Raw genomic sequence first — 27,506 nt, 5'->3', positions numbered from 1 at the left:
TGTGTATGTATGTGTGTGGTGTGTGTATGTGTGTGGTATATGTGTATATGTGAGTATGTGTGTATGTCTGTGTGTATGGTATGTGTGTGATGTGTATGTGTGTGTGGTATGGTGTGTATTTGTGTATGTGTTTATGTATGTATGTGTGTATATGTGTATGTGCATGTGTATGTGTGGTGTATAGTATGCGTGTGGTGTGTATGCATGTGTGTGTGTGGTATATGTGTGTATGTGGTATGTGTGATTGTGTGTGTGTTATATGTGTGTGCGCTATATGTGTATATGTGTGGTATGTGTGTACGTGGTATATGTGTGTGTGCTGTGTGTATGTGTGGTATATGTGTGTGGGCTGTATGTATGTGTGTAGTATATATGTGTGTGCTGTATGTGTGTGTGGTAAGTGTGATTGTGTGTGTGTTATATGTGTGCGCTATATGTGTATATGTGTGGTATGTGTGTATGTGGTATATGTGTGTGTGCTGTGTGTATGTGTGGTATATGCATGTGGGCTGTATGTATGTGTGTGTGGTATGTGTGAGTGCTGTATGTATGTGTGGTAGATGTGCGTGGACTGTACATGTGTATGTATGTATGTGTGTGGTGTATGTGTGTATATGTATGGTGTGTGTGTATGTGTGTGGTGTATGTGTGTATGTGTGTGGCACAGATTGACACTGAATATCTTCCTCTCACTCTCCACCTCATTTTTGAGACAGAGCCTCTCGCTGCATCTGAAACTCATCATTTCAGCTAGACTGGCTGACCAGCGGCCTCCAGGATCCACGCGCCTCAGCATCCCTGTGCTGAAGACACAGATGCAAACTTGGCCCAGCTTTTACATGGATGCCAGGGGTTCAGACTCAGGTCCCGCCTGTGCAGCAAACACTTTACTCACTCAGCCACCCCACCACCACCTTTCAGCAGAGTATTACTGAAGAAATATCAACAAGTGTTTTAACACTTCCAGTCACAGGCACAGATAACACAGGGGCCTGGCCAGCCTGGTAGCATCCTAGTGGGCACAGCACCTAGGCTATGCTGTCTCTTTAAGGAAATCTACATTCTCAGTACACCAGATCTCATTACAGATGGCTGTGAGCCACCATGTGGTTGCTGGGAATTGAACTCAGGACCTCTGGAAGAGCAGTCAGTGCTCTTAACCACTGAGCCATCACTCCAGCCCCTTAAATCATGTTGTTGTTGTTTTTTTAAGCTACTATGCTATATTTTTAACACAAACATAATTATTCAACTTGACCACTTAAATTTTCTGCACTGGTCATTAAATTTGGCTATGAATTTTAATTGGTTGTAGAAAAACAATCAAATGTTTACCACTTTAAGAGGTCCAAAGAATGCTCACTTGGATGTAAATGCAGTGTGGTGGTCTGAATTGGTATGGGCGTCCTAGACTCATGAGTTTGAATGCTTGGCCTATAGGAAGTGGCACTATGTGGCCTTCTTTGAGTATATGCAGCCTTGTTGAAGAAGAATGTCACTGTCCCTGTGGAGGTGGGCTTTGAGGTCTCCTATGCTCAAGCTATACCCAGTGTGGTACAGTCTTCTGCCTGTGGCTCAAGATGCAGAACTCTCAGCTCCATCCACAGCACCATGTCTGCCTGCATGCAGTCAGCCATAGTGACGATGGACTGAACCTCTGAAACTGTAAGCCAGCCCCAATTAAATGTTTTTCTTTATGAGAGTCGCCATGGTCATGGTGTCCCTTCATAGCACGAGAAACCATAACAAATGCAGGTAGTCACCAAGAAATGAAAATCGAAAGCCAACTACAGACATGGCAGCATCAGTCCAATGAGAGCAAACACTGCTACCAAAACGCCACTAGTGGGGATGGCACCCTCTTCTGTCAACACACTCGCCTTAACAGATCGCCTTATTTATAATTAGGCACAAGTTAGATTGCTATTTTAGGTTTACTTATTTATATTCCATGTGTGCATGTTTTGTCTGCACGTAAGTGCAGACAAAGAAGAGGGAGTCAGACCCCCCAAACCCCCTGGAATGTGGTTATGGAAGATAGAAGCCAGCCCCCATGTGGTTGCTGGGAACTGAACCAGGATCCTCTGGGAGAGCAATGTGTACTCCTGAGCACTGGAGCCATCTCTCCAGCCCTGCACATTGTTTTTAAGCACAAAGAGAAATCTGACTTACACAATATATAGCTTTCTTCATTAATACATGGAAACTCAAGTCACATAAATCCCCAGTGTGGAGGGAGGAGGTAGGCTCAAATACCCACCCCCAGCTCAGAAGCTCTTATAAACCACAGCTATTCAAACCATGACTCTGTTTTCTGTTTCTGTGAATTTGCCCATATTAGTCATAGGTCTGATTCTCCTTTTTCTTTTAGTGCTTTCACACATTGTATCGAAGATGCCACGCCTAATTCGAGGCAGTGGCTTGAGCGCATGTTTTCTGCTAAGAGTTTTATGGTTACTTCTTATGTTTAAGATTGCAATCCATTTGGAGTGAGTATTTTCCATGTGATGTGAGGTAGAGGCACAAGTGGATTTGTTTGCGTGTGGACACTGCCCTAGGTGGGTTTCTCTAGAGGAACAGAACCAAGAGAATATCTAGTGGGATTTTTATAAGGTTGGCTTAGATGGTATAGGTAATTGAACAATGGATATATGCTGGAGAGAATAAGAATCCAGTAGCTAGTCAATCTACAACACTGGGTTCCTTAGTCATTTCCATCTGGTAGTAAAGACCCAGAAGTTTCCTGAGGAGCCACAAGCATTCCGTCAAGAAGTTAAAGCTCAAGAAGCTGTGGTCTGATGTCAGTGGGGGACACAATCATCAATGGCAGACATGCTCACTTGAGATGAAGGGACAGCGTCAGGCAGGTACACGCCGCCTTTCATCAGACTTCTTTATACCCCAGCCACCTATGAAAAGGTGCTGCCCACACTGACTTTATGAAAGCCCCTGGAAATGTCCTCACAGACAAGCACAAGGTGCATCCACTAGGCGAATCTAAACAGCATCAAGTTGATAAAGGTGACCAACTATCACAGACTAACGGTACAGCTGGCGGTCAAAGCACATGAGGCTCAAATACCATCCTTCTCTTACTGGCTTTCTTTGCACACTTGTAAAGAAATTCTTCCTTACATCTAGCTTTACGCGAGTCATCATCACACTGCTTTTTAGTAAGGCTTTTCTTTCCAGTTTTGCTGAGATATAATTAACAAAGAACGTATATATTTGAGGAGTGTGGTAGAGTCGTGTTTTGTTTATGCATATATATATATATATATTATGAACCAACTGCCAAGTCAAGATAATTACTGTATGTATCACCTCGCACGGTTTGTATACGTGTGTGGTGAGACATTTAAGATCCTGTCTCTTAGCGACTTTCATTTACACAACCTCCTATTATCAGCTTAAACCAACCTGCTGTATATACTGAGTTTCTAAAATGTTTATATCCCTCAGAGGTGAAATTTTTTTACTATTTGATCAACATCGCTGCATTTCTCACAATTCCTGGTCCCTAGCAACTGTCATTCTGTTTCTGCTTCTGTGAGCTTGGTATTTTTAGACACCACATGCAAGGAGGATTGGGTACCATTTGTCTTCCAGTGAGCTCATTCCTTTTGTACCATAATGTACTCCTGTTTCATTTACACCATCGGAAACAACAGAGTTTCCTCATTCTTTAATGCTAAATAATATTGTGTGCTTTCTTGCACATGGCTCCCTGCTAAATATTCCTGGATTAATGCTTATGTTGCTTTGTATCCCAGAGTCCCCATAACGGTACTTATGCCACAGGACAGATGCCAAGTGCTTCTAACAGGGTACATGGCTAGAGACCTCCTCTCCACACATCTTTCTGGTAAACATCTTTTCTCCTAACAGGATGTAGGAAGTTATGGAGTCAGGGAGCAAATCTCTCTACTTTTGTTTTCTTTCTTGGAATCATTTTTAGTTTTCTAGGTCTCCCGAAATCCCACGTGAATTTCAGAATTGATGTTTCGGTTTCCACAAAACAATAAATAAATCAATCTTATGCTGGAAGTTTCAGATAGATCCTTTTGGAAACTGTTGTCATGTTAGCATTAAGTCTTAAAACTTAGAGATTTAAGATGTCTTTGCTTTTACATAGGTCTTTCTCAAGTTTCCCCAGTGATGTTGGACAGTTTTCCATCCCTAAGCCTTACAATTTTGTGAGGCTTTTGCGTCATAAGTGAAGTCGTTTCGTTTGTTTTTGGTTTGGACCATTTGTTTTGTTCATATTCTGTGTATATGTTTGTCTTGTATCCCCAACATCTGTAGTTGCCCTTGGCATTTGAGAGTCTGGTAACTTTGCCTGTGTATATTTGCGGATTTCACTGAGCTCAACCCTAGAATCCACTGGGCTTTATGGATGCATAGACCATTTTCCTAAACTCTGAGACCTTTTCAGGCACCATCTCTTGTACTACATTGTCTAATTTCTTTCTCTAAAACTCTATCATGTGGGTCCAGGTCTATTTTCTGTGTCCCACAGGCTGGCTAATCTCAAATGACCTTCCTCCATATCAGTGATTCCTCTGTGAACACCTGACTGCTTGTGAGCCTCTCAGGGAAGTTTCATTTAAGTTACTATACATTTTACCTTCATGACTTTTCCCCTTTAAACTTTCTGTCTCTTTGCCAGGCATGGCTGGCACATGCATTTAATCCCAGCATTCAAGGGGCAGACGTGACAGATCTCTGTGAGTTCCAGGTCAACCAGGGCTACATAGTGAGACCCTGTCTGCGAATACATGAACAATCTACATCTCTCCTAGTGGTTTGCTTTGTGAGGTGTCATTACCATGATTGTTTTATTTCCTTTGTTTTGTTTGGATGTGTATTCTTTGGGTTCTTTGAAAGCCTGCTGGTTTGCAGTCTGTCTTCTCAGCCCAACCTGTAAGCCTCCTCAGCTAGTTCCTTCTGCCGCCTGCTTCCCCTTCTGCATGAGCTCCTCTATTCCCTGGCACAACTCGCAAGTTTAATTATAAATTCGGTAATGCCTGTCTTTTATATTAGTGTAGCACGGCAGCCTAGGAAATCAGCTCATCTCTCTCCCTAGGATTCCTTAGCTCTTCCGTATGACCGTTGCCAACGCTCTTCACTCAGTAACTTCTTGAACTAAATTTCTAAGGTGAAACGTATATAGTCTTCATTTTTAGTAACTATTTAACCTCAACCGGGTGTTTCTACCCCACCTTTGATCAGTCAGTTCCCAGATAAAAGACACATAACTTTTATATTTATGCTTAAAAGCACTAGAGCTAGGCAAACAACTACCCTTTACGCTATTCGCATCTACTTCCCTACCAATAGCCCAAGTTACAACTTGCCATGTTCCATCCGGGCCACTCTTAACTCCAATTGGCCAGCCCTCATGGCCATGTTCCCATGGCTGCTGCTTCTCCTTCTTCCTCTTCTTCTTCCTCTTCTTCTTCCTCTTCTTCTTCCTCTTCTTCTTCCTCTTCTCCTTCTTCCTCTCCTTCTTCCTCTCCTTCTTCCTCTTCTTCTTCCTCTTCCTCTTCTTCTTCCTCTCCTTCTTCCTCTCCTTCTTCCTCTCCTTCTTCCTCTCCTTCTTCCTCTCCTTCTTCCTCTCCTTCTTCCTCTCCTTCTTCCTCTCCTTCTTCCTCTCCTTCTTCCTCTCCTTCTCCTTCTTCTCCTTCTTCTCCTTCTTCTTCCTCCTCTTCTTCCTCTTCTTCCTCTTCTTCTTCTTCCTCTTCTTCTTCCTCTCCTTCTTCCTCTCCTTCTTCCTCTCCTTCTTCCTCTCCTTCTTCTTCTCCTTCTTCTTCTTCTTCTTCTTCTTCTTCTTCTTCTTCTTCTTCTTCTTCTTCTTCTTCTTCTTCTTCCTCTTCCTCTCCTACTCCTCCTCTTCTTCTTCCTCCTCTCTTTCTCTCTCTCTCTCTCTCTCTCTCTCTCTCTCTCTCATCTCTCATCTCTCATCTCTCATCTCTCATCTCTCATCTCTCTTCCCTCAGACCTTAAGCCAGGGAACAGAAACCCTGTCTACCTCTCTTCTTCCCAGCTATAGTCTGTTGGCATCTTTATTCAACCAAAAGTTTTCAAGTAAGGAGCAAGGTCACTTAGCATCACTTGATGAATGGGTGATTTCCTCCTTCCTTGGGGCAACCAGACCTGGGGGTGGGGGCAGTATTTAGCATTACAATACATAGCAAGAGCAAACCTCAACAGTCTTTGAGAGATACACTAAAATATCTGGCCAGTTAATGAGCCACCACCTGCATCACTTAGTGTCACATCACTGAACTGAAATGCCCGACATAAACAACTTACTGAAGAAGAGATATATTCAGGTCACAGTGTCAGAGGGTTTGGTTCACAGCCACAGGGCTCCGTGACCTACAATGAGGCAGTACTCATTCTGTCAGAAGTAGATGGGAAAGACTAGTCACCTCATGGTGGCCAGGCAGCAAAGCAGTTCAGCTCACGTCATGACAGAGAGTAAGCAGGATGGAGCTGTAACAGGAAGTAGTCAGGGTAAGACAGCCCCCAAGGACACTCCCCTCTAACCTACTTCTAGTCAGGCCGCACCTTCCACAGTGTTACCAACTCCCAATGCTCCACTCAAATTTTAAATCCATCAATAGATTAAATATCCACTAAGTCAGAGCCTCCGTGATTCTTTTGCCCCTGATGTATTAATAACTGTTTTATTGCTGTGAAGAAACACCATGACCATGCAACCATTACAAAAGAAAGCGTTTAATTTGAAGCCCGCTTACAATTTCAGAGATTTAGTTCATTGTCATCAGAGTGTCGAGCATGACAGCATGCATGCAAGTCATGCTGGAACAGTAGCTGAGAGCTACACCCTGATCCATAGGCCAAGAGAGAGAGACTCTGGATTTCGTGTGGGCCTTTGAAACCTAAAAGCCCACCCCCAGTGATTCGCTTTTCCTAAGAAGGCCATACCTCTAATCCTTTTGATCCTTTCAAATGGTGCCACTCTCTGATGAATAAGGAATCTAATATATAAGCTTCTAGGGACCATCCTTATTCAAACCACCCCGCCTGGAAACACTCTAATGTGGGCTATATTAATCTGCAAGAATGCTTCATTCCACTCAGGTTGACAATCAAAATTCACCATGATATCAGGTAAGAGTTGTCCTTCGTGTTCCTTAAATGACTTGAACTAATAAGTAAATTTCCCAGCATTTGTGTACACTAGGGAACCTATTCGATGTTCTGGTGCCTTAAAATTCAGTTTAGCCTTTACTTCTTGCTGTTTAAAAACTCAAATTCACTCAAAGGAGAGTAGCATTTTCTTAAGTTCTTCCTGGGTATTCACATAGACCTCTACATTTGACTGGCCATGTAGATTCCAAGGAATAAGTTCGCCCCTTTCAAAGCTTCACAGGAACACCTCTGTTTCAAGCCTTTCCCATTAATGTATTTTAGTCATTGTTACTGTCTTCAATGAGCTGAATGCACTCTTCTAAGAGATATATCCAAATAACTCCTATATTAAACAAGGAGGCCTCTGAGAGGAGATGAGAACATGGTGTTGGGACCTTCATGAATAGATTAGTGCCCTGGTAAAAGAGACTAGGAGATATCTCTCACTGCTTCAGCCAGGTGAGGATACAGTGGAAAAGAGTCCATCACTGGCCTAGGAAGCAGACTCTCACCAGACGCTGAACTAAACTTCAGTCCTTTACGAGCCACCCGCCTATGGGCCTTTTGTTAGAGCAGCCTGAACATATGAAGGTACCACGTCAGACAGTCACCATGTTATACAATTGCCACTGAGCATCTTTGACAAGTGTCCCAAGAGAAAAAGCTGTCTTTACTGAATGAGTTTTGCCTCAGGTCAAATATAAACAAGCTCTGAGCCTTCAAGGAGGTGCCAGGCAGGTCAAACAAGGACAACGCTCTACAAATGGTGCCACTGGGGGTGATCCAAGGCCATCATGTCCCTTCCAGGGACTGCTAAGGCAGCTTCTTCTCACACCTGTTGTAGTCGTGAGGTCCTTGGGTCTCCATGGATACTTTGGAGCTAGAGGGATGATGAATGTGAAGGCAGGGAAAACAATAAAGATCCTTATTAAAATCCACACTTCAGTAAGCACACTCCTCGCTAGAGGCCTTCAAGTAGCATCAGGAATTCAGCCAAGGCTGTTCATCATGCTTTTCCCCCAATGTTCTTCACACATTTAAGGAAGAAGCCCGTTTTAAACTCCCAACTCCACCGTTCCCAAAGAGTTTCTCCTCTTCTAGAATGCCCTTAAACTGGACCTTTAGACCTTTTGAGTCTTCTGGGCCAAGAAAGACCAGCCACAGTGTAGGAGGTTTTAAATGTTCTTCTTACAGCAGAGCACGTTTTACGTTGTGTCGGGTTGGTATTCCGAATAGAACCCTCTTCAGTGGGGCCTGTCCTTTGGTTTTGACAGATGCAAATGAATAGGCTGAGAGGCTTGCTGGCTTCCCTGTGAGGAAAGAGTAGACCGCTCTGCCTACATTTTGGCTGCTGCTTAAAGTTAAGCGTTTGTTTTCTCGAGTGGTTTCTATGAGATCTTCAGTCTGTTCACTTCCTTCTGGCAGACGACTGACCACCCATGGAATGAATGATAGGATTTCACTGTTAAAATATAATATATCACAAATGTGGCCACCCAGTTAAAACAATCTGCGTGCACAAAACACACCCAATCAATTTCCAAAAAAGTCTTAAACAGATATGACATGAAGCCAGGTCCTATAGTCTGTCCTCTAGGCTTATCCAGCTCCTCCGGTCTGGGATGAAAGGCTGTCTCAGGAGACAGCAGAGGACAATTAAAAGGAATGATGGTTAGGAATCAAGAATGGCGATAAGCAAGGGAAGAGCAGACATGATCTCCTAACTTTTAAAACGTCTGCAAGCCTGTGGTAGCCACTAATCATAAACACTTTACACCTCCCAAACTTACCACTCTAACTACGACAATGATTCCTGAACACCAAGTTAAGTGCATAGCACGTATAAAATTATACTCCCACAGAAACCAAGGAATACAGTTTCAAGAAAGGGTAAACGTATAATGGCCAGCATTTATAATATCTGTTCCTGGCTAATTTTATTTTAGGTGACCGTACCACCCACAAACATGAGAAAGCCTTGACAAAAAATAAAATAAAATTTTAAAAAAATCCCCTGTGTGAAATGGCATGTTTGATGTGTGTGTGTATGTGAGTGTAAATTAATGATAACATGTCACTCAATAAGAACACAAAAGAAAAAGTAAAGTGAAAAATAGGAAACAATTAAGTTCAGAAGTTGATTGGGGTCATAAGATGGCTCCATATTTGCCCCAAACCCTGATGACCTACCTGAGTTTGAGCCCCAGAATTCTCATGGTGAAAGGAGAGAAAATGTCAAGCTTTGCCCTCTGACCTCCACATGTGTACTTGCAAGCTCTCTCTCTCTCTCTCTCTCTCTCTCTCTCTCTCTCTCTCTCTCTCTCTCACACACACACACACACACACACACACACACACAAAATGTAAAGTACTGCTTAAATTACAAAAACACCCAAACGTGTGTTAGTCACCTCATATAAATAGCTTTTATACCGCTGTGTTGTGATTTGCATGTAAAATGTCCACCATAGCTTCATTGGTTTGAACTCTTGGCCCCAGTGGTACTGACTTGGAAGGTTATAGCATCTTCAGAAACCAGGATCTAGCTAGAGGAAGTGGGTCATGTGGGTGAGGCTTAAGACTTCGTAGCCCAACTCCTCTTGCTTTCTGCTTCTACTTTATTATCATGATGCTATGACTATTACGTTAAGCTCCTTCTGCTGTGCCTTGTCCACCCCCTATTGGACTACATCCTCTCAAACTGCAAACCAAAAAACAACAAAAGAGACAAGGGCTTTGATGTAGTAAAGAACAGATAGAAACAGAAGAGGCAAACCAAAATAGAGCGTCTTAACAAAATGTTCCGATTGTCTCCCTGTGGTTCAATGGGAAGAACTACATGAATTGTGCTTTGTAAATCCAAAGAAATGGATGTTACTCTCTCTGTTCCGTACGTGTGTATATAAACCTTTATTGTGTTATTTTAACTATGCAGGCGAGTTTAATCTCTGTGTTAGCACAAGACCTAGTCAGAAAACAAACAAGAATATAGCAGGCATTCTCATTGTGTTTTGATTCTTCAATGTGCTTTTTAGCTAATTTATTGGCATTTGTGTCCTTGGCATAGACTGCTGAATTGCTTTCTAATTGGCGTGCTTCGAGCACCTAGATAGACTGCCTGCTTTCTTTATTTGACATGTCTGCATTCCATCAGCTGGTAACTATTCTGTGTCTTCAGTTTCTCCCTCCAGGTTCCAGATTTCTGGAGAACATCTCCATCTGTGATTACACAGGAATGTTGTTGAGGAAAGAAAGGAAAATATTCAGGCGGCAACGGAAACATCACAGGGCTAGAGGCAAGGCATTGCATAGGTACACACCTAGAAACATATCTGCCTTCTTCTTCATGGTCTATCTCAGCTATGGTGTGGCTAAGGATACACACAGCCTTGTGGATATCTTATTTTCTTTACCAATTCCCATTGTATACCTAGGCAAAATGTGTACTTATCCTAACAAGCAGAACACTCAAGTGCTCACAGCCTTACAACTGTTTGCACGGATCATATCTACACGTCCATGAAGAAGACAGGAAATGATTCTGAGGCCACGAAGACTTCCGTTTTTGAGCTGGTGGATCTGTTCCAAGACTTTGTCCATTAATGTTGATCTCGGCTCATTTAGTTCCCTGGATTTTTACAACATGAGTTTGTTGAAAATCCAACTAAACAAGAACAGTAATTGCTACATAACATTCTTTGAGGCCTAACTGTGTAACGATCTTAAAAATGAAGAAATACACGTGCTAGAGAAATGGCTCAGCCGCTAAGGACATATGCTGCTCTTGCAGAAAACTCCTGTTTGATTCCCAGCACCTACATCTCAAAACTGCAGCTCAAAACTGTCAGTCTAGCTCCAGGAGATCTGACATCCTCTTCTGTCTCCTCAGGCAGCTGCACACATGGTGCCTATGCATATGCTCAGGCACAAACATACACAATTTTTTTTAAAAAATTAAGAATGAATGTTTTTCAACATAAAGGTGTTGTAAGCAGAAATATCCATTCTTCATTAACTGATTTTTTTAAATCAGGTTCTAGCCATGACAAAATGTCAGCCATCATATTTACCTTAACACCAGGACAAAATATAGAAAGCAAGAGTGGAAGGCACGGGGCTGGGGATTTAGCTCAGTGGTAGAGCGCTTACCTAGGAAGCGCAAGGCCCTGGGTTCGGTCCCCAGCTCTGAAAAAAAAGAAAAAAAAAAAAAAGAGTGGAAGGCACTGACCAACACGCAATTCATACATACAACTCTCGTGAGTAGAAAAGGTTAACTGAGTCTTTCATTGGCTTAAGTTGTTTCTGGGGTTATTTTCTAAGCTTAGTCCAGGGAAAAGGATTCCAGACCAAGAAAGAAAAAAAAAAAAAAAAAGGTGGTTTTACTCAGTGATCAGTAGACTGTGAGGAATTGTGACTTAGCAGCTTGAACCCAAGAGCAGGAGAATTAAGACCCAACCCAGAAACATCTACAAGCCATTCTTAAATTTTAAAGGTAAATTAGGTCTGCTCACCAATTTGTTAACACACTCACTCACGCAGGAGCATTTTGAAAGACTTACTGATAAGCAAAGATTTAAGATTTTGCATAATGCTGAGAAATTCCAAAAACAATTAACAACCTAGTCAATTTTAGATTCCTAAAAAAAAAAGTCCTTCCTGTACACTAAGGGGGGAAAATACTTTCTCAGAACAGGGACAAGGGTGAAAACATTTACCCTTAAAAAAAGAAAGAAAGAAACTCTTAATCCAAGCCTTAATATAAGTAAGATAATCTGTCAATCAGTTAAATGCCTACCAATACAAATTCAACAGATCTTAGGGGGAAATACCATATAATACAGAACATTGGTAGCACCTGATTATGTTCAGTGAGGGTTTCTATACATAGGAAATAGTGACAGAATGAAAATAATAAAAATACACACAGAAAAGATCCACATATAGGATTCAACATAAAAGAATCTCAGGATAATTGTGATATAATATTATGATACAGAGAATCCATGACAATGTAGCCAAGATTAATAAAATAAGAATCACTTCAGGAGAAAATAATAAATTTTAGGAGTCTTCCTTCTGATCTACAACCCTACCAGAGACACAGGTGAGAACCTTCCCCAGGTCACAGAGCTCTACCTTCCTCCAAGGAGGGACAAGCTCTAGTCAGAGAAAACCGGATCAGTTAACACCAAAGATAACCACATGGTGAGAGACAAGTACAAGAACATAAGTAACAGAAGCCAATGTAATTTGGCACCATCAGAACCCAGTTCTCCCACCACAACAAGCCCTAACACACCTGAAAAGCAAGATTCTAACCTAAAATCCCATCTCATGAAGATGATAGAGGCCTTTAAGGAAGACATAAATAAATCCCTTAAAGAAATACAGGAAAACACAGGCAAATAGATAGAAACCCTTAAAGAGGAAACAAATAAATCATTTAAAGAAATATAATAAAACATAATCAAACAGGTAAAGGAATTAAACAAAACCATCTAAACCTAAAAATAAAAACAATTTAAAAAAATCACAAATGGAGGCAACCCTGGAGATGAAAAACCTAAGAAAGAGACCAAGAGTTACAAATGCAAGCATCACCAAGAAAATATAAGAGATAGAAGAGAGAATATCAGTCATAGAAGATACCATAGAAGATTCTATAGAAGATACAACACAACAGTCAAAGAAAATACAAAGTGAAAAAAAGCTCCTAACCCAAAACATCCAGGAAATTCGGGACACAATGAAAAGACCAAACATAAGAATAATAGGAATGGTGAAGATTCCTAGTTCAAAGGGCCAGAAAACATCTTCAACAAATTCATAGAAGAAAACTTTCCAAACCTAAAGAAAGAGATGGCCATAAATGTACAAGAAGCCTACAGAACACCAGATAGATTGGACCAGAAAAGAAAATCCTGTCATGGGGCTGGGGATTTAGCTCAGTGGTAGAGCGCTTACCTAGGAAGTGCAAGGCCCTGGGTTCGGTCCCCAGCTCCGAAAAAAAAGAACCAAAAAAAAGAAAATCCTGTCATCACAGAATCATCAAAGCACTAAATGCATAGAACAAAGAAAGAATATTAAAAGCAGTAAGGGAAAAAGGACAAGTAATATAAAGGCAGACCTATCAGAATTACACCAGATTTCTCAACAGAGACTCTAAAAGCCAAGGCAAGGCTACTATACCCACCAAAACTCTCAATCACCATATATGGAGAAACCAAGATATTCCATGAGAAAATCAAATTTAAACAATATTTTCTATTAATCCAGTCCTACAGAGGATAATAGAAGGAAATTTTCAACACAAGGAGGGTAACTAAGAGAAACTAATCATCTCAAAACAAACTCTAAAGAAAAGAAACACACAAACATAATACCACCTCTAACAAAAATAGCAGGAAGCAATAATCATTGGTCCCTAATATTCCTCAACATCAATGGACTCAATTCGTCAATAAAAGGACATGGACTAACAGACTGAATACATAAATAGGACCCAGCATTTTGATGCATACAGGAAACACGCCTCAGTAATAAAGACAGACACTACCTCAAAGTAAAAGGCTGGGAAAAAGTTTTCTAAGCAAATGGTCCCAAGAAACAAGCTAGAGTAGCCATTCTAATATCCAATAAAATAGACTTTCAACCTAAAGTTATGAAAAGAGATGGAAAAGGACACTTTATACTCATCAAAGGAAAACTCCACCAAGATGAAGTCTCTATTCTGAACAATTATACCTCAAATGTAAAGGCACCCACATTCATAAAAGAATCTTTATTAAAACTTAAAACACACATTGAACCTCACACAATAATAGTGGGAGACTTCAGCACCCCACTCTCACCAATGGATAAGTCATTGAAACAGAAACTAAACAGAGACACAGTGAAACTAACAGAAGTTATGAACCAAATGGATTTAATAGATATCTACAGAACATTTCACCCTAAAACAAAAGAATATACCTTCTTCTCAGCAACTTATGGTACCTTCTCCAAAATTGATCATATAATCAGACACGAAACAAGACTCAACAGATACAAGAAGATTGAAATAATCCCATGCATTCTGTCAGATCACCACAGACTAAGGCTGGTCATCAAACAACAAAAACAACAGAAAACCTACATACTCATAGAAACTGAACAACTCACTACTCAATGAAAACTTGGTCAGAGAAGAAATAAAGAAAGAAATTGAAGACTTTCTAGAATTTAATGAAAATGAAGGCACAACATACCCAGACTTATAGGACACAATGAAAACAGTACTAAGAGGAAAATTCATAGCACTAAGTTCATTCATAAAGAAATTGGAGAGTCACTACACTAGCAACTTAATAGCACATCTGAACCCTCCAGAACAAAAAGAAGCAAACACATCCAAGAGGGATAGAAGGCAGGAAACAATCAAACTTGAGGCTGAAATCAACCAATTAGAAACAAGAAGAACAATACAAAGAATAAACAAAACTAAGAGTTTGTTCTTAAATTAGAAATGAAAAGAGAAATTGAGGAAATTCAAAAAAGTCATCAGATTTTACTACAAAAGCCTATACTCAAGAAAACTGGAAAATCTTGATGAAATGGATGATTTTCTAGACAGATACCACATACCAAAGTTAAATCAAGATCAGGTAAACTATTTAAATAGTCCTATATCCCCTAAGGAAATAGAAGCAGTCATTAAAAGTCTCCCAGCCAAAAACAGAGCCAGATGGTTTTAGTGCAGAATTCTACCAGATCTTTAGAGAAACCTAATACCACACTCCTCAAACTATTCCACAAAATAGAAACAGAAGGAACGCTACCTAATTCATTCTATGAAGCCAGAATTATTCTTATACTTAAACTACACGAAGACCCCAACAAAGAGAACTACAGACTAATTGTGCTCATGAATATCGATGCAAAAGTACACAATAAAATTCTTGCAAACTCAATCCAAGAACACATCAAAACAATCATTCACCATGATCAAGTAGGCTTCATCCCAGGGATGCAGGGATGGTTCAATATATGGATATCCATCAATGTAATCCACTATGTAAACAAACTCAAAGAAAAAAAAAACCACATGATCATTTCATAAGATGCTGGAAAAGCATTTGACAAAATTCAACACCCCTTCATGTTAAAAGTTTTGGAGAGATCAGGAATTCAGAGCACATACCTCAACATAATAAAAGCAATATTCAGCCAACATTAAACTAAATGGAGAGAAACTTGAAGCAATCCTACTAAAATCAGGGACAAGTCAAGGCTGCCCACTCTCTCCCTATTTTTTCAATATAGTACTCAAAGTTCTAGCTACAGCAATTAGACAACAAAAGGAGGTTAAAGGTATACAAATTGGAAATGAAGAAGTCTAGATATCATTATTTGTGGATGATATGATAGTATACATAAGTGACTCCAGAAATTCTACCAGAGAATTCCTACACCTGATAAACAACTTCAGCAAAGTGCTTGGATATAAAATTAACTCAAACAAACTAGTAGCCTTCGTCTAAACAAAAAATAAGCAGGCTGAGAAAGAAATTAGGGAAACAACACCCTTAACGATAGTCATAAATAATAAAAAAAATATCTTGGTGTAACTCTAACCAAGCAAGTGAACAATCTGTATGACAAGAACTTCAAGTCCTTGAAGAAAGAATTGAGAGAAGACCTCAGAAGATGGAGAGATCTCCCACGCTCATAAATCAGTAGGATTAGCATAGTAATATCCCCATCAAAGTTCCAACACAATTTTTCACAGACATGGCAAGAGTAATTCTCAAAAAAAAAAAAAATCCATGGTAGCCAAAACAACTTCTAGGGGGAATCACTATCCCTGAACTCAAACTTTATTACATAGCAATAGTGGGGGGAAAAAACTGCATGGTATTGGTACAGAGACAGACAGGTCCATCAGTGGAATAGAATTGAAGACTCAGAAATAAATCCTTACACCTATGGACATCTTTGACAAAGGAGCCAAAACCCGTACAGTGAAAAACAGAAAGCATTTTCAACAAATGGTGATGGTCTAACTGGTGATCTGTATGTAGAAGAATGCAAATCGATCCATATTTATCACACTGTCCAAAGCTCAAGTCCAAGCAGATCAAGGACCTCCACATTAAACCAGATTCAGTGAATCTAATAGAAGAGAAAGTGAGGAAGAGCCTCAAACACATGGGCACAGAGGAAACTTTCCTGAACAGAACACCAATGGCTCAGGCTCTAAGATCAAAAATCAACAAATGGGACCTCATGAAACTGAGAAGCTTCTATAAAGCAAAGGACACTGTCAATAAGACAAAATGATAACCTATAGATTGGGGAAAGATCTTCTCTAATCCAACATCCAAAGAGGGCTAATATCCAAAATATACAAAGGAGAATTCAAGACATTAGACTAAACCCCCCCCAAAAAAAATAACAAAACAAACAAACAAAAAAACCACCAAATAGCCAAATTGAAAAATGGACTACAGAGCTAAACAGAGAAATTTCAACTGAGGAATCTCAAATGGCTAAGAAGCACCTAAAGAAATGCTCAACATCCTTAATCATCAGGGAAATGCAAATCAAAACCCTGAGATTACACCAATCAGAGTGGCTACGGTCAAAAACTCAGGTGACAGTAGATGTTGTCGAGTATGTGGAGAAAGAGGAAGACTCCTCCATTACTGGTGGGATTGCAAACTGGTACAGCCACTCTGGGAACCAATCTGGCAGTTCCTCAGAAAACTGAAAATAATTCTACCTGAAGACCCAGCTACACCATTCCTGGGAAAATACTGAATGATGTTCCATATCACAAGAACACATGCTCTACTATGTTCATAGCAGCCTGGTTGGTAATAGCCAGAAACTGGGAGCAAGCCAGGTGTCCTTCAACTGAAGAATGAATACAGAAAATGTGGGTCGTTTACCCAATGGAATACTACTCAGCTATTAAAAACTAGGACACCACGAATTTTGAAGGCAAATGGATGGAACTAGAAAATATTGTCTTGGGTGTACAATATTTTCATATTGTAGACCCAAAAGGACATACAAGGTATGTAGTCATTGATAAGTGGATATTAGCAAAAATGTTCGGAATACCCATCATACAACTCACAGACTATATGAAGCTTAACAAGAAGGATGACCCAAGTGTGGATTCTTCAATCCCACTTAGAAAGGGGAACAAAATAATCAAGGGGAGGCAGAGGAAGGAGGGAATCTGGGTGGGAGAGGGGAGGGGGATAGAAAAGGGGGCAGGATCAGATATGGGGGAAGACAGGAGAGAATCCCAGAGGGCCAGGAGAATGAATAGAAATATGCAATAGTGTGAGGTTGAGTAAGGGGGAATCACTAGAAAGTCCCAGACACCAGGGATGTGAAAACCATCCAAAACCCAATGGGGATGCCATTAGCCTAAATGCCCAACAGTGGGGAGATGGAACCTAAAGAGACCACCTCCAGTAGACAGACATGGTCCCCAGTTGAAGGATAGGGTCACCCACCCATCTCAAAATTTTTGACCCAGAATTGTTTCTGTGTATAGGAAATGCAGGGACAAACAAATGGAGTAGGGACTGAAGGAAAGGCCATCAAGAGACTATCCCACCTTGGGATACATCCCATCCATAAACACCAAACCCTGACACTATTGCTGATACCATGTTATGCTTGCAGACGGGAGCCTAGCATGGCTGTCCTCTGACAGGCTTTACTAGCACCTGACTGGGACAGATGCAGATACAGCCAATCATTGGACTGAGCCTGGGGACCCCTATGTAAGAGTTAGGGGAAGGACTGAAGGAGCTGAAGGGGATTGTAACCCCATAGGAAGAACAAAAGTAGCAACTTGCCAGACCCCTCAGACCTCCTGAAAACTAACCCACCAACCAAAGGGCAAAATACATGGGCTGGTCCATGGCCCCTGCTACATATGTAGCAGAGGATTCCCTTATCTGGACTCAGTGGGAGGGGATGCATTGGTCCTGTGGAGGCTTGATGCCCGAGAGAAGGAGGATGCTAGAGGGGCGAGGTGGGAGTGGGTAGGTAGGTGGAGGAGCACCCTCTTAGAGAGAAGTGGAGGGACTGTTGGCTCGCTCATGGAGGGGGGACCAAGAGGGAGGACACTATTTGATGTAAGTAAATAAAATACTTAATAAAAGAAAAAAATAATAAAAATAAATAATTTTAGGAGTATTAAATGAACATTCTAAATCTAGAGGACACAATATCTAAATTTAGAAAGCCCTGGGTAGGTCTTCTGGAACAGAGCAGAAGACAGGCTTAGTGAGCCCAAAGATGGAATGACAGAAATAGCCAAGTGACAGCACAGGGTAAGAAAAGAAGTAACAGGGACAGAGAACTGGAGATGCCAACCTCATGTGACTAAAGGACGCAGCCCTAGATGCCGCTTGATAGGAAGTACAATGTTTCTTCTCAATGGAAGTACAATGTTTCTTCTCAATGGAAGTACAATGGTTCTTCTCAGTGGAAGTACAATGTTTCTTCTCAATGAAATACAATGTTTCTTCTCAATGGAAGTACAATGTTTCTTCTCAATGAAATACAATGTTTCTTCTCAATGGAAGTACAATGGTTCTCAGTGGAAGTACAATGGTTCTTCTCAATGAAATACAATGTTTCTTCTCAGTGGAAGTACAATGGTTCTTCTCAATGAAATACAATGTTTCTTCTCAATGGAAGTACAATGTTTCTTCTCAATGAAATACAATGTTTCTTCTCAATGGAAGTACAATGGTTCTCAGTGGAAGTACAATGTTTCTTCTCAATGAAATACAATGTTTCTTCTCAATGGAAGTACAATGTTTCTTCTCAATGGAAGTACAATGGTTCTTCTCAGTGGAAGTACAATGTTTCTTCTCAATGAAATACAATGTTTCTTCTCAATGGAAGTACAATGTTTCTTCTCAATGGAAGTACAATGGTTCTCAGTGGAAGTACAATGTTTCTTCTCAATGAAATACAATGTTTCTTCTCAATGGAAGTACAATGGTTCTTCTCAGTGGAAGTACAATGGTTCTTCTCAATGAAATACAATGTTTCTTCTCAATGGAAGTACAATGTTTCTTCTCAATGAAATACAATGTTTCTTCTCAATGGAAGTACAATGGTTCTTCTCAGTGGAAGTACAATGGTTCTTCTCGATGGAAAAGAGAGAAGAAACTGTTGAAATATTTAAAGATATAACACTTAGAAAAAAGAAAGGAAGAAGACAGTGCTGATATTCTTTCATTAATGTGGTAAAAGATTCAAGTTCCTGAATGTCAACCACACACACACATGAGGAACATAACTGAATCCACTTTGTCCCCTGCAGGGTTAAGCCACTGAGAACAAACGATACAAAGTGGTGGTTTGACTAGGAATGGCCCCCACAGGCTCATGGGTTTGAATGCTTGGCCCTTAGGGAGTGGCACTGTTAGGAGGTGTGGTCTTGTTGCAGTAGCTGTGGCCTTGTTGAAGGAAGTTTGTCACCATGGGGTGGGCTTTGACATCTCCGTTGCTCAAGCTGCACCCAGTGTGGTACACAATGACGACCTACAGATCAAGATATAGAACTCTCTCAGCTTCGTCTCCAGCCCATGCCTACCTGCATGTCACCATGTTCTCCACCAGGGCAATAATAGACTAACCCTCTGACACTGTAAGCCAGCCCCAATTAAACGTGTTCCTTTATAAGAGTTGCCATGGTTGTGGTGTGTCTTCCCAGCAATAGAGGCCCTAACAAAACAGGGCCCTAAACACAGGTTCAAATCTGTTTTCTTTGAACGCCTTTGTTTTGAACACACCTTAACCTCATGGAAGAGCAGAGAGAGTATCAGCTGACTGTGACAGACTGCTGAAGCCAGCCACACGGTTCCCGCGCTGCCAAAGGAAAAGAAATAGAGCCTGGGGTGGAACCCAGCGCAGAACACTCATCTATCATGGACAAGGCCCTGGGTTTGAGCCCCAGCCTAGGAAAGAAAGACAAAGGGAGGAAGTGACTAGAAACTGGTAAGATGTTTAAGTAAAGATATTTAAAGATATTTGAATAATATTTACTTGCTCAAGGTACAGTAAAAATAATTAATGCACAGAAGAGCAAGGAGAGCCCTGAAGGGTAAATGTCTGGATAAGCAAGAGTCTAACGAACATTTAAAGTGACACTGATAAAGCTTTATGTGGCGTGAACTGTATTTAAAAATAGAAGACGCGTACGATAAAGCAGTAAAAAAGCAGAGAGGTCCAAGTTTCCTGTCAGTTAAAAGCACTACGGGATAATTTGGGGGTCCAATTTGTTATTGCTAAAATTGCAAGTAGAACAGATATAATTTTAAAGGGATGAAAACTTTTAGAGGGGATATAAAGGCAGGAAAGGAAGAAAAAAACAGGTGTCAGGCATAGCGAATAGAAAAGACCCCGGTAGACTTCAGTCCATCAGAACCAATCATCAACTTAGACAAATCAGACACTGTAAAACACACACCAACAAATTTCAAGTTGGGTATAAATAATAAGCAGATTTATAAGATGTTGCTGCAACTGTGAAGACAACACGGTTTAAAACAAGAGCAGGAAAGGAACAGGGTGGCAGTTAACTTAGAGCCGACTGTGTTAATGTTATATAAAATGGGTCTGAAAGCCAAAGTAACTTTATGGGAGCTACAGGTGTCTCAAAACAATAAAAGATCAAGCCGAAAGCAAAGAATCATACATCTGATACCCTTAAGAATATAGTTTGGGGGAGGCGGGGGGGGGCTAAAGAGATGGCTCAGCAGGTCTCAGAGGACCCAAGTTCAATTCCCAGCACCCGCATGGCAGTTCAAAACTGTGTGTGATTCCACTTCCAGGAGATCCAACACCCTCACAAAGACATACATGGAGGCAAAACACCAATGCGTATGAAATAAAAATAAATAAATATTTTTTAAAAAAACTTGAACATCCTTAAACAAACAAACAAACAAATAAATAAATGATTAAAAAAAAACAGTTTTAGCCTGGCATGGAGCCCCACACTTTTATTCATAACATTTGATAAGTAGAGGCAGGAGGATCTTTGTGAGTATGAGGCCAGCCTGGTCTACACAATGAATTCGGGACTAGCCAAAGCTATGTTGTGAGACTCTGTGTCAAAACGAACAAACCCACAACCTCAAAACTCATTTAAAAAAAATTAAACTGAAAAGAAACAGACACCCGAATTCCTAGTGGAAAGAACGTTTTTTGGAACTTAGAGATAAATAGACAAAGAACATTTGTATTATTAAGTTGTAGAAGTTTGGGGAAAACAAGATTAGCTGGATTAGCACATTCAGAGTGATATCTAGCAAGTATAGGGTGAGTATAATTGTTATGCCCACATGAACTATTTAGTGAAATAAATTTCTGGGCAAAGCGGGGTGTGAGGAGACTACAATTTTGAAATGATGAAGAGGTTAAAAATCAAAACGTTGGTTCCCGTTGTTGAAGTTAAGTAAGGAAAAAAAAAACCCACCCTGAAAATAGAAAGCTAACTAGAAAAATTCCAAGTACTAGTAAATAAATAAACACACTGGCTTCATAAGACGAATGGAATTTTGAAAAGATTTGAAGATGAAAATAAATATAACTCATCGAAACTTATTTCCCAAGGTCTACTGTTTCTTAAAACATCAACTATGCAATCTCCTATCTATTACATAGTCGTTTGGTGTTTACCAATGCTAACAAAAGCACATGGACACACCTTTGTGCATAAAACTTAACAGCAGATTTGGTGTGGGGCTGTTTGTTTTGCTGTTTTGTTTTGGAGACAGCATCTCTGTCAGTAGCTCAGCCGCTCTGGAACTCACTCTGTCACCCAGGTTGACCTTGAACTAATGCCAATCCTCCTGCCTCAGACTCTCAAGTACAGAAATTGTAGGCTTGAATCCTACTGTCTGTTTTCAGACATTTTTTTTTAATGAGAAGATTAGAAGTAAATCAAAGGTTTGTGTGTGGTAATGGAGAAATAAATTATACTACGAACAACTCACAAGAATTGGACTCAAAAAAAAAAACCAAAAAGTTACAAACTGCTAATGCAACATTTGTGTGGAAAAGAATTGGGTAATTGAAAAAAAGAGGCATGCATGGCCTTTTATATTAAATCTAGAAATCAAGCCAACCCATAGCTTGGCACTGGAAATCTTGGAAATGTCTGCGATGCTGACTGAGGCAAGAGCTTTGAGTTCATACGCTGGCAGGCAAGCATTCAGACGCATGATTGGAACTTCTCAGACGGCATGCTCCAGACATGCATAGTTATGATAGATCAGGTCTTAATTTGCCCTCCCCTAGTGGGATAAGCACCAGGACCAAAAGCAACTATGGAGGAACAAGCGCATGGTATCTTAGCATTTACAGTTCCTCAAGAAGGCAAGCCAGGCCGGAAACTCAATTCGAGAACCTAGAGGTCGGAGCTAAGGCAGAGACCATGGAGGAGTGCTGCTTACTGGCTTGCTCCTTGTGGTTTGCTCAACCTGGTTTCTCATCCAACCCAAAGCTAGATCGGAGAATGAGCATAAAAGGGAAGACCAGCATTGTCTTGATTAGAGCATGGAGGGCAGTATTCTCTCCATGGCAATGGAGGCTGGGCTGGGATGCAATGGGCTTGAGTGCTTTATTGGGCAGAAAAGGGAACACTTGGGGTGAACAAGTCCATCAGTAGATCCCTTCCTTGCAGTCTCGGCAGTAAATACCAACAGAGGGTCTTATGTCATGTTGACTTTCACGTCAGGGGTTTCCCAGCTCCTAACTGCCCACAGATGTTCTTATGACTAGGTTGACATTTTTGTCAGGCAGGTGTTCTTGGCCATATGTTGAGTTGGGAGTTACTCAGCTCACCTGAGGCTCTTTGTTTTAGGTCATTAATCCTTCAACCAGAACTACGTGCCCAGGAGTGGTAGCCAACAGTGGGCTAGACTCTCTTATGTCCTCAATTACTAATTGAGAAAGAGCCCCCACGGACTTGCCTACAGGCCAATCTGACGGAGGCATTTTCTCAACTGAGATTCTCTCTTCCCAGGTGGCTCTATACTCTGTCGAGTTCTCCCAAAACTTACAGCACAGACTATAAATTTCTACCCTATCAAAATATAGCTGCAAGTTTTTCTTAATAAACCTTTCAAACTTGAACTTTTCCAAGGGAAGAATAATCGATGTCATTGCAGCCATTTCTAACTGAACCCCTTTGAGATTAGACAGAATATGTGGAGCTATGTTTAAGCACGTTTCTGAGTAGACATTTCAACTTCTAAGCTCCACAGGCCAAGGATGTGGCTTTGCTGTTGGTAGTGATGTTGTGAGCCAGGCAGGGTCTTATGTAGCCCAGGCTGGCCTCAGATTTGCTATGCATCCAATGCTGACCTTGAATGTCTCTACCCTCAACTTCCTGGGTTCTGAGACTAGAGGAGTGAATCACCATATCCGGTTTAGAGGGTGCTACGATTGAACCCAGGGCTTTGTTCACATTAGAAAAGTATTCTACCAACTGAGTTACATCCATAAACCTATCTGGTTTTGTTATTAAAACAGCAACAACAGAAACCAACAGATTTTGAGTTCCTATCAAGGCAAGGAAAGGGAACCCAGAAAGGCAGAAAGGGTGGGCCAGAGATATGCAGATTCCCCTATACAGTATTGTAAGATACAGGCTATATCGATACAGGGTCATACATTCTAAAGATTAACAGAGCATCACTGCCTTGGGAAAAAAAAATTACAAGAGGTAAAAGAAGTGTTAGCACCATTAAACTTCCAGTCTTGCCTGTTCCCTAATCCCTCATTAATATGCCAGGAACTGACAGAGATACCCCCCAAATTATATTTTGGTATTGAGAGCTTTATTGCAACCTAAAGTCTGCTCTGGATTTATCCCAAAAAGAGTAAAAATCATGTCCAGGTAAAAATCTTCAGGGGACAAAACAATTGTACATTGATTCGTGACAAGTTTCTAGAACCTGGGGGTACTTAGGAAGTCCAGCCCTAATGACGTCTAAAACAAAACTCCCATATATCTAAGGGAGCAGCCTATAAACTGCTTAACTCAAAATTTAACACAAAGCCCAGCAGCAATTTTAAAAATGCAATACCAATTGCCAAAGGCCTTCTTCAATAATTAAAAAGTTCTAAAAGTGCTAGGAAGTTGAGAACTGTAGTCTCTGGTCAGCTAAAGCAGTTGATAAGAACCAACTTCTGATATGATCTTGATATTGATTTAGCAGGCAATGGGTGTATGAATATATATATAGATATACATCCAACATATTTTAAAATATGGTCTTGATGAGTGGACAGAGGTAGCCTAAGTAAAAAAAAAGGATATTTAAAATTATGAATATTGTATTGCAGAAATTGTAACAAGTTTTGAAATCACCTCTTTGGTTTAATGGAAATCTAGAGGTGTCAAAAGGAAGATCTGGTTAACCTTAAGATAGGTCAGTAAAAAATGTTAACCTGGGGGGCTGGAGAGATGGCTCAGTGGTTAAGAGCTCTGACTGCTCTTCCAGAAGTCCTGAGTTCAATTCCCAGCAACCACATGGTGGCTCACAACCATCTGTAAGGGTATTCGAAACCTTCTTCTGGTGTGTCTGAAGACAGCTATAATGTACTCACTCTACAGTGTATTCACATACGTAAAATAAATCTTTAAAAACAAATCTTTAAAAAAAATGTTAACCTGAAAATCAGAGACAAGAACATTCAATAATAAAAATGAACATAGCCCCCAGTATCGTCAGAAAACTACTGAAATAGTATAGATATAGAATTGGACTTTTTTTTTTTTTTTGCAAGGGGAAATAAATGAGCATGGGGCAAGAAACCATTAGACAAAGTAACAGCCAAGTGCACATGATGAAATGGTTAAACATCTATGGTGATATGAACACGAAGAATTCACTACAAGCTTGTGTGTTGGACAGACTGTTGGGGTAGAAGTCTCAGCTCACGTACAGACAGACCACACCAAGTCAACATGGTTCCACGTGGAGAGGTTTAATGAGAGAAGAAGAGTAGAAGAAGGGAGAATTAAAGGCCGGCCATGAGCACCTGAAGGGAAGTGGGGAGAGGGGGAGGAAATGGGGAGAGAAGGGACAAAGGGGAAGAGGGCAAGAAAGCAGAGAAGAGAAGAGCAAAGAGAATGAGGAGGGGGCAAGCAACCTCCTTCATAGTCAGGCTTGCCAGGCTGTTGCCAGGTAACTGTGGGGTGGAGCATACCTGGCTGTTGCCAGGTAACTGTGGGGGTGGAGCTTAGACAGAATACCAACACAGACTGTTCCCAGCTAATGGGCCTTGGAGAAGTGACTGCATCTTAGGGGTCATGAGCTTATCAATGAATTAGTTCTTTTGATAGATCCGTGATACGATGAGATATGGGGGTTACCTCAGCTCAGGCTCAAAGCCATGGGTCCAAACAGCTGCAAATGAGAAACAGGAGCCCAAATAGTTGTCTCTTAAATGATTTCTCTCCGGTGTTCGTCACAACAACAAACGTTCTGACTGACACATGAAATGGATAACGGAGATGGAGATGTTGCTGTGACGTAGTTCAGAGACTTTGGAAATGGCTTGTGGGAGGGATCTGGGAAAGTTTGCAGATGCGGGCTAAAGAAGTGCTAGAAGCAAACCCTAATGGCTGGCAGTTGTGGGAGTCCAGAAGAACAGAGTGGTGGGGTATGATCACAAGGAGTAAGAAAATGTGCTCCTGAGATTTCAGACAGTGCTGGAACCTTCTAGAAAAGAATTCACTACATTTTGTCTATGTCCTCAGGGACACAGATTATAAGTCTAATGTATACCTGGCAGACCTTCACAGTGTCAGACCAGGAAGAGGAGGAGGAGGAGGAGGAGGAGGAGGGGGGGGGAGGGGAAGGGGGAGAGGAAGGGGAGGAGGAAGAGGAAGAGGGAGGAGGAGGAAGGGGAAGGGGGAGGGGAAGGGGAGGAGGAAGAAGAGAAGGAAGAAGAGGAAGAGGGAGGAGGAGGAAGAGGAAGAGGAAGAAGGGGAAGGGGGAGGGGAGGGGAAGGGGGAGGGAGAGGAGGAAGGAGAGGAGGAAGAGGAGGAAGAGGAGGAAGAGGGAGGAGGAGGGGGAAGAAGAGGAGGAGGAGGACACAGAGGCACTGGGCAACTGCATAGCTTTAGAGGAGATAAAGATAAGGAGAGATAAACCTCACAACTGTCAAGGGATTGGCAACATCAGTAAAAGTTTTAGATGTCCTCTCTAAAATCAAGAAGAAGAAAAAAAATTTTTTTCATCTGCCACCTTCTAACTAAGAGAAAAAAAAAACAATGACTACTGGGGCCTTTTGGGTTATAAAGACAATTACTCTCTGCCCAGGTATACTTCCCCTGTTTGTGCAACAGGCAAGATGAAAGACTACAAGATTTCGGTGAGACGAAAAGCAGGGAAGAGGACCACATCAAATCCCGGGTGCGATCCTGAGTGCTGTCCTTGGGACAAACGCCCTGAGAGATCTTGTGTTATTAGAGGCAGCAGTGAAGGAAAAAGTGTTGTCTGACAGAGGGCCCTCCTAAATGAAGCACAGCGTAGATCCCCGAGGGTACAAGACAATGGAGTGGTGGTTGCAGCAGGTAACGAAACCTAGCCCTTGAAACACAGCCCTTGAAACACAGCCCTTGAAACACAGCCCTTCGCATGATATTTTGCCTTAACCAAGGCAGAGAGCCTGACCAGGTGACACTAAATGCCCATGCAGCCACAACCTCTAACTATGTTAGGTCTGTCAGCACCACCAAGTTCATGACATTTTAGACACCAACCTCCAGTGAGGACCCGAGGTGGACTGGACTCTACCCAGTTGCCCGTACCTTCACAGATTTCTATAGATACTTACTTGCCCAGCTCCAGATTTTTGTCCCATTTTTAAAAATAGGCAGTTTTCAAAAGAAAAAAAATGGTCCAGACATACATGAAGGTGAAAAATCGAGTGAAAAAAGAGTACTTTTTTTAACCTGAGAAAGTATGTAAATTTTAAAAATTCAATGCAAATTTCCAAAGCACTATTTGGTTGTTTCAAAGGATTCATTCTGTGCATTTCTGTGCACCCAAGAACTCAGAATCTCACCACTACCAGTCTAGTGGGGTTATGGAACCTTCAGTTCTGGGACTGAGCTGTTAGAGATCACTGAACTTGTGGAGGTTCAGGATTTGTGTCAGGAGAGAAACCTCAGTGGAGCTCAGTCTCCAGTCTGCAAGGTATCACATGACCTTGGCCTTTAAGAGCAGTCCAAGGCTGAGTTTGAACCATTAGGGTATACGACCCAAAGGACGGAGGTCAGATTTAGGATATTTGGGTCTGAC

General features: G+C 41.2%; 1 long non-coding RNA gene across 3 annotated transcripts in view; it reads right to left on the bottom strand.

The window, feature by feature from the left end:
• The window catches only part of LOC148000048 (uncharacterized), a 92,882-nt gene that overhangs the window by 51,568 nt on the left and 13,808 nt on the right, over positions 1-27,506 (bottom strand). The window contains exon 3 of one of the 3 annotated variants that reach the window (XR_015641519.1): positions 6,729-8,590. The exons of the other annotated variants lie outside the window; for them this stretch is intronic. This is a non-coding gene — a long non-coding RNA (uncharacterized LOC148000048). Of the gene's footprint in view, positions 1-6,728; positions 8,591-27,506 lie in introns of those variants that run through there. 3 annotated transcript variants of the gene reach the window in all.

Source organism: Rattus norvegicus, chromosome 17 (genome assembly GCF_021556685.1).
Source record: "Rattus norvegicus strain SHRSP/BbbUtx chromosome 17, alternate assembly SHRSP_T2T, whole genome shotgun sequence".
In the NCBI taxonomy this organism is placed as follows: domain Eukaryota; kingdom Metazoa; phylum Chordata; class Mammalia; order Rodentia; family Muridae; genus Rattus; species Rattus norvegicus.
This window is presented reverse-complemented; position numbering and strand designations above follow the sequence as displayed.